The 13496-nt window shown below is 37.3% G+C and overlaps 1 long non-coding RNA gene across 1 annotated transcript in view; it reads left to right on the top strand.

The window, feature by feature from the left end:
- Positions 1 to 13496, top strand: part of LOC144425181 (uncharacterized) — a 108441-nt gene that overhangs the window by 74909 nt on the left and 20036 nt on the right. The window lies entirely within an intron of this gene.

The raw sequence follows: 13496 nt of genomic DNA, 5'->3' as shown, positions 1-13496 counted from the left end.
CAAGCAAATATTTTAAAAAAAATTGGAAGTTTTCTTTAAAGTAGAATCAGTTTTGTGTCCAGTAAGGTGTCAATGCCAACTGCTTTAATGCCCCCTTAGGGGTGCAACGAACCCCGATTGAGAACCGCTGCATTAGTAGTTGGAGTGGGTCTCATGTAGTTTCATACCTAACGTACTTCTAGAGGGCGTCCTAACCACCACCTGACTACGCCATCCAAAAATTACGTCACAGTGACGTAATAGAGCCCTTCAAACTATACAAACTGTCACCCAAGACGCGCAGACGAGAACCCGAAATAGAACAGCTATTTCTCTCGTTTTCTCGTCGCAGCGATCCCAATAGGAGAGAGATCGCTGACGTTAGTCAGTTCTTTATCGTCGGCGCCGATGCTATTTCGGGCGATCGTACATATATTTGGCAAGCTCTATGACGTGATTGTGACGTCGTAGTGACATAATTTTTGGATGGCATAGTCAGGTGGGGGTTAGGATTGACATGTCAGAAAATTGTTATGCTACGCCCACTAGAAGTACGTTAGGTACGAAACTACACGAGACCCGTTGGAGTGTGGGACTCAACCATGCACATCTAAGGTCATTGGAGTTGAAAACTTGGGGTGGTTGGGGCCAAGCGAGAAATTCCATAACAGCAGGAGTAACTTTATAGGAAATAATTGCTGCAAATGCAGAGACTTGAGTGAGTGAAGGCGAAAAAATGTCTAATGAACAATTTGAACATGTGTATCATTTACAACTGTTCTATCAGTGCTCCTGATCTTTCACAGTATTACTTGGAAACTCTAAATTTGACTTTAGGAAACTTGCAACTCTGCCCCGCGACTTCCCTTCCCCAGTAAAACTGTGTACGGTAGACTACGTACATTCTGACATTATGATGATGTTTGTTTATTTTTTTTTACTGGTTGGGAAAAAATAAACTTGACTTGCAGACTTGGCAACCAATATTTTTTTATCAATGGAGGTACCGGTATTGGGATCATATTTTCAGCAACATTGCAATTTACCAGATGCCATACCGGTACCGGACTGTCTAGTCTGCAAGTCCTACACTAAAGCCAGGTGATAATATTATCAAACAATCAATAAACTTTTAATTAATCAATCAATCAATTATTAAGTCTATCTATAGCAACACTCTTAACACGCATAAGTAACGTACCGGTACCGGTACTCTCGTTTAACTGTTTAAAGATTCTCCAAGGATTCCAGTACCGGTATACATGGACATCCACCGGAATTCGACCACACGCACTGATAACCGCGTCAGTACCTGCGGTCCGCCCACGTGTTTTAAAGCCCCGTCTTATGGACTTTTCTCTCCTTGAGCCAAACCATGAACCCCTGGACCGATGGACAAAAACCCCGACATGAAACCAAGGTGCAGCTCTGGACCAAAATATCTCCCAAATGCACAGTTGCGCCACTTGTGGGTTGTGGTACTACGGAATACATCAAACACCTCGCCAATATGCATTTCGGAAATTTTCCGAGTATTTCATGATATTTTTGGACACTTTTTTTTTGCCAAATTGACTTCCAGAGCCAATATGGAATATGGAGCTAATATTTTTAGACACGTAAGTGGACACAATGACATTAAACAACATGATGCGCAACTCCGGCATTTTTGTCCGAAGATCATATTCGATAGCACGCTCCAATGCACATACTTGACGAGACGAAAACGAGCGGATGTGTGCTGCTTTCAAGGCGTAGCACGAATGGTGTTCGTGCCTGCTTTGACAGTTGTTGTCGATTTTAATGATATTTTGGAAAGTTGAGTTAAAAAGAAATTGGAAAAAGGTAAGGTAAATACTATTGTTGTATATCACACCCGGGCATCGCACTGTTAAGTGCATGTGGGAAAGCCAGCTTTTTCAAATACTACAAAGTTATGGCTCCAGTACGGTACGTACGGTAGTTGCCCATTTGCCGAAATTGCATATTTACTTACCCCTTATGGTTTTAAATAGTTCATGCACCTTCATTTAGATTTTTCTAACCAATGAGGATATATACGCATTGCTGTAACATACTATTGCTCAATCACTCTTATTGGCAGATTGATTCAAAGGGTTAACAAGTTCACCTAACATTTCACCCATACCGGTCTATATTGTATAGTATGATCTCTCAAGTATATGAAGCCACGAATGCCTGTAATTTTCGGACTAAACCCCTTCATTAGTTGGTTTATATACCAAATTCAGTAAAACATTTTTTACATTTAACATGAGTTATTGGATTTATTAACTTTTCCATTCTAAATCATATAGACTGCTTTAAATATTCTTGACGAAAATTAATAAATCTCCTCTTTTTCTTCAGATGTGAATGTTGTGGACAAATCTGTATAAGCATCGTAAGATACCTGCAAGAAGCAATAGCAAAAATAGTAAGAATATCAATCAAGAAATTAAGTCGACATAAAGCAAAACTATTCGTCTGACCTCAATTTCCCATTATTTATTCACAGGACAACTGTAGCAGACGGGGAGATATCAGAAGTCTGGCGAAATATCAGAGACAGTGTGATTCCAAGAAATACAATTAAAGTACTCCATAAATGTTTGCAATAGAAGAACAACCTATGGAAGCATGCAAAGACATTTGACCCTCCGGTAGAGTTGTGTATAGGTCTTATTCGTAAAAAGGCGCAAAACACGCCAGACATACTCAAAACAGCTTTGGAAATGTAGATTATGGGTCACTCACAACACCTGTGTTAGAATTGGTTCCATAAAATTTTGGTAGTACTATAGAAGAAATTCAGGGAAGGGTATAATCATAATTCATGATAAAATACTGTTCAATATTTAGGACAACTTCAATATAGACCAGGGATGTCAAACTCGCGGCCCTAGAGAACTTCCAGTGCGGCCCTCGAACACTAAACAATAATTGTAATAGTTTTTAGAAAGCTTTTTTTTTATCTAAATGTAAAAGATTTTTCCAATTTTTTAAAGTGAAATTGATTATTCACGCAAAAAACAATTTACTGAAAGTAGTTTTAAAAAATTAATTTTTTTTGTTCACATTTTGACCCAATTAAGAATTTACACATCAAGCTAGCAAAAGAATACTTGAATAAAAACATTTGAGTGGATAAATTAAACACAAAGTACATGAAGAAGGTGGCATTTTCGAAGAAAAATGGGAGTTACAATATTTCTGCCTTTCTCAAAATTCTAAAGCACATTGCTTTTGTTTTGTCATATTTCCATCAGTACAATGAAATAACACAATAAACTCAGCAGTCAAAATGACAAATTCAAAGACCAACTTCGAACAGAAAATTTCCATGTGTTTGTATATTAATATAATTATACAACGACTTACTTTACTAAAAATCAATATCAACAACAAGCAATTCAATGCCACACAATGTGGCGCGAAATTTCTTGTCAAAAAAATCTGTCATTTGTTTGTTTACTGATCTATACGCTTTCTTTAATTACTGGAATTAATTAAACATTCTCACAGATCCATATTAACCCATGATCATGTGACCTCGTTAGTTACTATAAGAGTTGGTACTATAAAATCATTTCAGCCTGGCCTTAGTATGCTGGTGACACAAAAAAGATGCCAAACGTCAGGACAAATGTAATTGAGTAAAAGTATTTTTGTTAATTTTAGGTCCATATATTTAGATTAAGTCATTCTTAGTGTATTTATTATTCTTTCCTTATCCAAAGCTTGTTCAAAAATGATTTTGATGGTTGTACATAGGGTTTCATGATTTTTTTGTAATAAATACAGTAACTTGCAATAATAGTGGAATGCAAATATTGATATGTAATTGCATTTGAAATTAAAGAAAATAATAAAACTTAATCCAACTGTTTAATTGCATCACAATATATGTCTCAAACTAAAACTATCTTTTAAGTATATATTATCAAAAACTGTTTGCGGCCCTTTTTACAATTTCCAAAATGAGATGCGGCATATTGTATGACTTGTATTGTAACTTGTATTTGCTGTCGCGATGTATTATCTCAATGTGTCAAACTTTTAATTAGTGTGCATATTTTGCTTTCAGGTGACATGAATGTATTGTCTTGTTTATTACCTCAGCTTGGAGTATTGACAAGAAAAATGTGCCAGTAAATTACGTAAAATTTTTTTTAACCATTTGTTATAATCAGAATTCACAATTAATAGGAAATATAAACAGCCAACAATCAATGAGAACTATATGCAAAAGTCCTCAGATTAAATTTGTCTTCTAAAATCGGAGGAAGGCAAAAGATATAGGTAGTTTCCTTTCACACAAGTCTTTCAAGAAGACTTGCTCGAGCCAAACTAAATGAGCATCATCAGGTGATCGGGAAGGCTGCAAGTTAAATTCAGCCCTGCAACCTCCTGCATAGACGATAATATTAATTAGTGGGCTATGAGCTAAATTTAGACACAAACATATCTACGAGGCATTATGTACCATCAATGTTACTTACGACGATAAACTGAATATGTAATATGTCTAATAAATTCACCTACTAAAGCTCGATGGGTGCAAACTTTGTGTTATGGAATTGTATCACAGCACCGTTAAGAGAAGTATAAACAGTCTTGCTGTTTTGTAAGACACCCTCTTTAAATCATATTTCAATGTTTAGGTACAAACATTAAAAGTAGTAACTTTGAACTTTGTCATTATCTGCAAAAGTTCCACACAAATCTTTACACTATCGCGTTTGTAATCTTCTCTGATAAAATAAAAATGTCTATGATGTCCGGAATTACTCTTTACAGCTAGCTTGTCTGCCATTCCAGCTTTCCAAGTGAGCAAAACTTCTTAGATATAATGATTATTTTCTTTTGTCACAGGCGTAAAAAGGCAGATACTACACGTGAAGAACGGTCTCGAAAGGCGACGATAACTATGTGCATTGGAGCGTATCATGAAATACAATCTTTCGCGTATAGTCTTATGGAGTGACGTCAGAGTTGCCTATCATGCTGTTTAATGTCATTGGTCAAACCAACCTCGTGTAACTCCGGAAATTTCTCCCGATGTTGAATTCGCCGACACGCTTGACTTGGTGCAAACAGATTATTATTGCTTCGAAAATCATCGTGCGACTTCCTGCGTTTTTCTGTGTTCTGACGGCGCTGTCTCGCGTCAAGATTAAGTGAGTGACTTATAAATATTCAAGTTAGTTGTGCACATGGAATATTACACGATATACTTGACTATAGAACTGATAGAATGCAGATTACAAAACAAAATAAAGGAACAACCAATTGAGTGGGAAGGCCCGTGGACCAGTTCAGCACTCGAAAGCACATTGACAGTAAGATTTTAAATTCACTTTAATGCTCCCATGACTAGATGTAGTCTAGTGGAGAGCCGCTTTGTGCTACGATTGTTCAGCATAAAAAAGAGTAAGTTGTAAATGTTTTTATAGGTACCCAATACAGTAATGATTGAATGTCAAGGAATGTAAATTTTGATAAGAGATATGTGTATTTTCGGATCATAAAAAAGTTGCAGTGTGAAGATTTATGCTGTATGATCAAATCAAGAATATAAATTGACTGATGGGTGATTGAAATTGTGACGTCTGTATGAAAAACATAAATTAAACACACATATTTTAACTTCAATTAATCAGTGTTTTATGATGGAGCTCTACTGATCTTGATAATTTTTTCCCAGACTCATTCTGTCATTGTATACGAAGTCACCAGCTGCATATCCAACATAAGAGGTGTTTTCCGTTTGCCATGATAATCCATTTTGCTTGATTTCAGGCTGATACTAATAACCCTTTTCACATAAATTGAATACCTATTATTGCCATTATCTAAACATGGCTTCAACATATATATATATATATTTATAATTTTAGATGTGCCAAAAAGTTTTGAATTATTTTGTCGAGTGTTTTTAAATTATTGATTTGTGATCAATAGCAATAACTTTTTTGCTACTGCAAAATCCACCACATTCATTGAATGCATTTTTATTTCTCCTGGAACCGTTACATTTCATTAATTCCAATTTGTTTTGTGGGGTATTTACATTTTGTTTCAAATAATACTTTGTCAAAGTGGCTGTTATACCTATAGATAAACACATACATGCTTAGATGGTAGACAAGGTTCAATCGTTGTGAGCAATTTATTTCAAAATATCGTAACTAAAATATAAATTTTTGCAGACGTCTCGAAACTCACTTTTGAAGAGTGATTTCTGTCACCAGATGGGGTTTTGACATGGAAACACATCTAGAGAGATTAAAACATTTGAAACAGCCATGTAAACTAACAGACTAACATGTTTAACTCAATAGCTTGATAAAAATGTCTGTTAAATATTAAGCACAGGTATAGCACAAAGAATTGTTTTGGTATTAATTCATTTGTTTTTTCCTATTAGATCTATCTTCTATTGAGCATTTAAATACTTGGATCATGAATAATATTTCTAAAATTACCAACAGTATTCAGGTCATTAATATCAGATAAACCGGGGAAATTTTTCTTTGTAGGTTCTTCCTGCATCTGTTGCTAGGATATCGAAGATGTCTGAATTTGAAGCAACGACAAGTTTTGCAAACTGGAAAATACCTTTTTTGACATATGCAAAAGCACTACTGACGTGGCTTCCCCTGTAATGAATGAAAAATATAGTACCTTGATATAAGGCTTTATTCAACTTAAATTTAAAGCACTCTTAGAATGAATCTAAAACAATATAACACAAGCAAATGTTATTAAACAAGAAAACAAATACGTATCGAATTGCTGATGCTAACAGTAAGCGGCTCAATAGTTAAATGAATAAAGTTGAAAGAATTAACACACTACATCTACAGCACAGCAATGATTGGTGTCTGATTTAAAACGCCACAGCAATCATTGCTTGACTGCAGCTGTATAAACAAATAGATACATTGAGTTGCATTTCCAAGTTATCACATTCACCGCCACTTTAGAGATTTAGTCTGTCTACGGTTCGGCGTTCCCTGGTTGATCTCCTTAGAACTGGAGGCGATGGAGATCTAGAGACAATATTATTTTCAACAATATCTTCTTGCGTTTGAGTTTTATTGTTTCCTTGATTGATAGATGGAGACATAAGTTGAATCGAAGACTCGTCTCTAACGTGCAATGGTGTTTCGTGGTTGATATTGTCTGTCCCTTGCCTATTCATCGAAATTTCGTAACCGACAGGGGCCAGATGTTTTGAGGCTACAGTTGTTTCTCTGCCATCTGGAAATCGAACATGAGCATATTGTGGATTTGCTTCCAGAAGCTCGACTTCATCTACTAAAGGTTCGGTTTTCGACTTCCTGACATATCTTTTCAAAAGCACTGGTCCCGGCGTTGACATCCAGGATGGAATAGAACATCCAGACATAGATCTTCTGGAGAATTTGAAAACTCGCTCATGAGGAGTCTCATTGGTGGCTGTACACAACAACGACCGTATTGAATGCAAAACATCAGGCAAAACCTCATGCCACAATTGAACAGGAAGACGTTTCGATTTCAGCGCCAACTTCACCCCATTCCATATCGTGCCATTAAAACGTTCAACCTGTCCATTTCCTGCAGGATTATATGGTGTGGTGCGACTTGTTGCAATACCTTTGTCATTGAGAAAAGAGCGAAGTTCTCGACTCATGAAAGCAGAACCTCTGTCTGAATGTATAAAAGCAGGCATTCCAAATGTAGTGAATGGTTGCGTGAGACATTTAATGACACTTGCTGTGGAAACATCTGGACATGGGAATGCAAACGGAAATCTCGAAAATTCATCGACTACGCACAGAAAGTATCGATTATTATTGTTTGACGGTAGAGGTCCTTTAAAGTCTATATTGAGACGTTCAAATGCCTGTGTAGCTTTGATAAGGTGCCCGGTGTCAGGCTTATGAAATCGCGGCTTGCATTCACAACAAACAGGACATGTTGAAACAACTTTTCGAATGTCATCCATCGAATATGGCAAATTCCTGACTCGAATAAAGTGAGACATTCTCGTAATTCCTGGGTGACACAGAGCGTCATGAAGTTTATACAAAAGATGATTTTCGGGATCTTGTACAGTTGCGCACGATATTCTTGAAAGTGCATCAGAGGGAATATTTTCTTGCCCAGGACAACGAATGTCAAAACTATAGCAGCAGAGTTCTAGTCGCCATCGCATGATTTTATCATTTTTAATCTTTGTTCTGTGATTTCGATTGAACATAAATGATACGGATCTCTGATCTGTTATAAGAGTGAAATGTTTACAAGTGAGATAGTGACGCCAATGACGAACAGCCTCAATGATGGCCTTTGCTTCCTTCTCTATTGAAGGGTGTTTGAGTTCTGGACCTTGTAGCATGCGAGAGAAAAAAGCCACTGGTCTCCCACCTTGGTTTAGGGTTGCAGCCAATGCTACATCAGAGGCATCTGTTTCTACTTCAAAAGGTAAAGTTTCATCCACAGCTATGACGACAGCAGATTCTACGAGTCGCTTCAATTCGTGAAACGCATGAATTGACTGGTCGTCGAGAGGAAAAGTTTTCGCAGATGCTAGTGGTCTGATAGTATCAGAAAACTTTGGTATCCACTTTGAGTAGTACGAGAAAAACCCAAGACAACGCTTTAAAGCGGAAACTGAGGTAGGAATCGGCAAACGCCGCAAAGGTTCTAGTCTCCCAGGATCCGGACGTATTTGGCCTTCCTCAATCTCGTAACCTAGAATCTGAAGTTTTCTGGTCGAAAATATGCTTTTGTTTTTGTTCAATTTTAGATTTCGTCGTTTAGCGGCTTCTAGAAACTTCTGCAAGTTGATATCATGGTCTTGTTGAGTATGCCCACAAATGGTAATGTTATCGAGATACGCGAAAACACCGGTCAGGTTTTCTTCTTTTACCAGGTTCATCATTGCCCTCTGGAAGCAGGCCACACCATTTGTGACTCCAAACGGTAAACGAGTGAACTGGAACAGAGCACCCGCAGCTTCGAAAGCAGTATATTTCTGGTCTTCCTTTTCAAGTGGAACCTGATGGTATGCACTTTTTAAATCCACTGTGCTATACACACGATAAGGAGCAATTTCGTTGATTATATCGCTCATATTAGGTAAAGGAAACGCGTCTAACTGAGTAAATTTATTGATGGTCTGTGAATAATCGATTACAAACCTTCGTTTCCCATTTTCACCTTTTACGACGACAACTTGAGCTCTCCACGGAGATCTGCTAGGCGTTACAATTCCTTCCTGTAACAAACGGTTGACCTCCATTTCAATAAACTTTCTGTCATCTTTGGAATACCAACGAGACTTTGTAGCAATAGGATGGCAGTCAGCAGTCAGATTTTTGAATGGTTCTGGAGGCAAACTTTTGAAAGTTGAAAAGCCACACACAGACATTGGAGGTCGATCGCCGCCGTAATTATAAGTTACACTTTGATGTTGTCCTTGAAAGTCTATACCAAGTAAAATGTCACAACATAGATCATCCATTACTCTCAATATGAATTTTTGATAGTGTCGGCCCTGATATTCAATATCAGCTGCTGTGCAACCTTTTATAGGCATGGAACACGCCAGAGAAGCCATTGCTACCTTGTCCTTAACTGTGTCCCTTTTGATTGGGAGGTTACACCTTTCTATGAGACGAGGGTGTATGAAACTCTGACTACTGCAACTATCGAAAAGTGCGCGTACTTTGTGTCCTTCAATATGAATCACAGACGACGACCCTCTCAATGATTTCGGGGTATTGTCAAAAGCCATTCCTAATATATACGAGTTAGAACATGCAGTGACTTCGTCAGGATTTTGTGGGTTGAAAACGGTTCCTCTGCAGACTTTTATGAAATGTCCTTTTTTATGACATTTGAAACAAAACACATTTCGGGCTGGACATTTTGAACGAGAATGTTTCTTTCCGCCTCAGAAAAAGCACGCGGAATTTGCAGTAGCAGATATTTTCTCGATATCACACGATGTCTCATCGTTTTGAGTTTCACTGTTTTGAGCAGCCGCAGACATAGAAGGATCGGATACTCGATAAGCTTCAGCATTCTTAATTGCTACTTCTAAGCTTCTGGCTTGATCGTATGTCGTATTAAGACCAAGGTGTTTGTTTTCCAACAAACGCTGTCGTATCCATGTGGAGTTTAACCCCCGGATAAAAGCGTCTCGGACAAAAGCATCTCGGTTTGGAACAGCAGATACAGCTTTGAAATTACAATGTTTGCTTAACGATTTCAATGCTTGCATGTATTCGTCTACATTTTCAGATGCTTGTTGGTTCCTGGTTGCCAGAACATGCCGAGAATAAACTTCATTGAGAGGTTTGACAAACATTGTTTTCAGAATCTCAATCGCAGTATCGTACGATTCTGCCTCCTCAATGTTTTGGAATATACGAGGAGATATGAAATTCACCAGTACACCTAGTTTATCAAGGCCTTCAGACGGCAAGGCGTTTAGAAAATTATCGAAAGTCTTCTTCCAGTGCAGCCACTCACAGGATGCTTCGCTAGAGTTAGGATCTACCTCCAGTCTCTCTGGTCTCAGAACCTTGTCCATGCTTGTACCAGAATACTCTTGTGAAATGATTTAAGTTGAATAAATTGTAATGAATGAGAAATATAGTACCTTGATATAAGGCTTTATTCAACTTAAATTTAAAGCACTCTTAGAATGGATCTAAAATAATATAACACAAGCAAATGTTATTAAACAAGAAAACAAATACGTATCGAATTGCTGATGCTAACAGTAAGCGCCTCAATAGTTAAATGAATAAAGTTGAAAGAATTAACACACTACATCTACAGCACAGCAATGATTGGTGTCTGATTTAAAACGCCACAGCAATCATCGCTTGACTGCAGCTGTATAAACAAATAGATACATTGAGTTGCATTTCCAAGTTATCATATTCACAGCCACTTTAGAGATTTAGTCTGTCTACGGTTCGGCGTTCCCTGGTTGATCTCCTTAGAACTGGAGGCGATGGAGATCTAGAGACAATATTATTTATTATTATACAAAGGGAAATCAACTACTACTCTCTGAAACATCTGGAGACAAAAGACTGCAGTGGATCAGCTAAAATGTCATAAATTATTTTACACACTGGAAGTCTACAACATGTGATTAGCTCAGGGATTTTTAACAAAATAAATGCTATACAGCTACATGCAACACATTCTGTAGTCATATTTCATAAAACCACAACATTTCATTTCTTCTCCGGCGTATGAAGGGCTCCAAATACTGGTACCTTCAACATGTGATATACCATATTAGACCAAACATCTGTCAGACCCCCTTTAAGTGTGAGATAAAAGTCTTCTAAATTGTTTTACTATATCATACATATAAATTGTTCGTGGCTTGAAACACTTTTTAGAGTTAGACCATCGGGACTATTGTAAACTAACATTTGCTATCAGACCTACCAAGTATTTTGGTCTAACTTGTCAATTGAAGGTTTCAGACCCCCCCCCCCCCCCCCCCTTCAAAATCTTCAGGTATGCCCGTAGGGCTTCACCCTAAATATTGAATGAATCGCCAAAAGATTTTCAGTTTAAAATATGCATATTTTGCAGGTCGCGGGGCTGGGAATCCATCGGTGCTCCATTTGATTGAAAAGCAGCAACGAAAAGAAATATGTAGCAATGTCCACGTGATAGAACCTAAATTGCCTTTTTACTCCAGCTAAGAACCACTCCCAAAGCATTAAAAAACATCAATACAACTATTAATATAACTCGATATTCAGTGTTTATTCACATTAGTAATTGAATAATAATTTGTATTTCTATGGAATTTTGAGAAAAAAACTTGGGTACTCCAGAAATACGTGTACCAAGATGACGGACAACGGAACATAGTATATGTACCAGGTTAGGCCATACTTTTAGGTACAAATACTACGAAACTCTATTGGTTAGTCCCTGAACTCGTAATAGAACTAAAATAAGGACATGTGGCCTAACGCTAACGTGGTACACATACTACGTTCCGGTGTCCTCCTTTCTTGGTACGCATACTTCAGGAGTACGGAAACTTGACTGTAATCACATACATCTTAATCTTCGTTCTAGCTGCTGTGTTTCTTCAATTGGTTTCGTCCATTTGTTGTTATTATTTTGGCTGCAGTACTTTGCGTATACATTTGCTCAAATTTTTTGAATACTTTCTCAAGTAGTGTTGTTACATCTTGACATTCAGTTACATTGTTTAATAGGTATTCACTTATGAATGATTTGAGAATATTTTTCTTTTATTTCAAGTGTCAGATGTTCAATGATGGGATGATGGAAATAAATTTCAGCTGCTTGCATGTGTTGAGATAGCCTTTGTATAATCATTGACTCTTAAAAAAGTTATTTATAGATTGGTTTGATTAATTTCTTGAGCAGAGCCTTGTGTTTCTGGGTTGCATTATTAACAGAAATTGCTGCTCTACCTATGCATTCTAGATTGTTGTCACATTCACAAAAGCTGCAGTGCGCAAATCACTGGCCCTTCGTTTCGTTCGACGCCGTTGAATTCTTTCTGGTAATCATCACAGCAAATTTTTAACGTTCACTCATTTTATCTCTTATGAAGTTCCAGATCTAAACTAAATTCAAAGTTTAAATTACTGGTATTTTAATTTATAAGGTTAAAAATAAGGACACACGTCAAAATAAAGATGTTTCTTAGAAACAAGGGCAAAAACATTTCCTAAAATAAAGACCTTCAAAATAAGGACAAATTCTAAAAATAAGGACGTTGTGGCAGCCCTGATTATAGCCATGGGTCAAGTGGAGAAAAAACTTGTGTGAAAGCTGCAATACTTGAGATGGAGTGAGACCAAAATGCCGTGCTACTAAGCGTTTTTTTTATATATATAAAGTGCAAAGTATTCCTTTTCGTCACCACTTTACCTACATCTGACTGACATTTTTTGCAACGCATCGCATTTTTGATGCCTTGCTTTCTTTTGACAAGGAAGTTGTCACATCATCCTGGTCAGTTGCAAGACAGACTGTGTCTTCATTTTCACAATTATTTGTTCATTTTATCGAATCTCTTCGTCCTTCAGCAAATATTTCGATCAGTCATCAATGAACAGGGCTAGTTTTCGAGCTGTGATGCAGGAGCGTCGTCGTCCCTAAGCATTTAGTCTGAACAAAACCAACCGTGACGCCCGCCACTTGGAGGTGCAACATCGCCTTTGTTTGTTTATTATACGGCGAGCGGAGTTGGACATCTAGTAGTAGTGTATATTTACGGTCAAACCACACTCATGTTGGCGATTATCTTAATCATTAACACCACACACATTTGCATGCTCTAAGTACACAGCGTAACTTCGACAAAGGATGAAATCTTTGTATACACGCGGGCACAGCATATTGTACTATAGCAAGTTAAAATGTAGGGGAGAATCCAAATATAGCTCGACTGGTCACCTGATTACAATAATTCAAAGATAATCACAAAGAAAATCCTCACA

Source organism: Styela clava, chromosome 7, assembly GCF_964204865.1.
Source record: "Styela clava chromosome 7, kaStyClav1.hap1.2, whole genome shotgun sequence".
Lineage (NCBI taxonomy): Eukaryota > Metazoa > Chordata > Ascidiacea > Stolidobranchia > Styelidae > Styela > Styela clava.
This window is presented reverse-complemented; position numbering and strand designations above follow the sequence as displayed.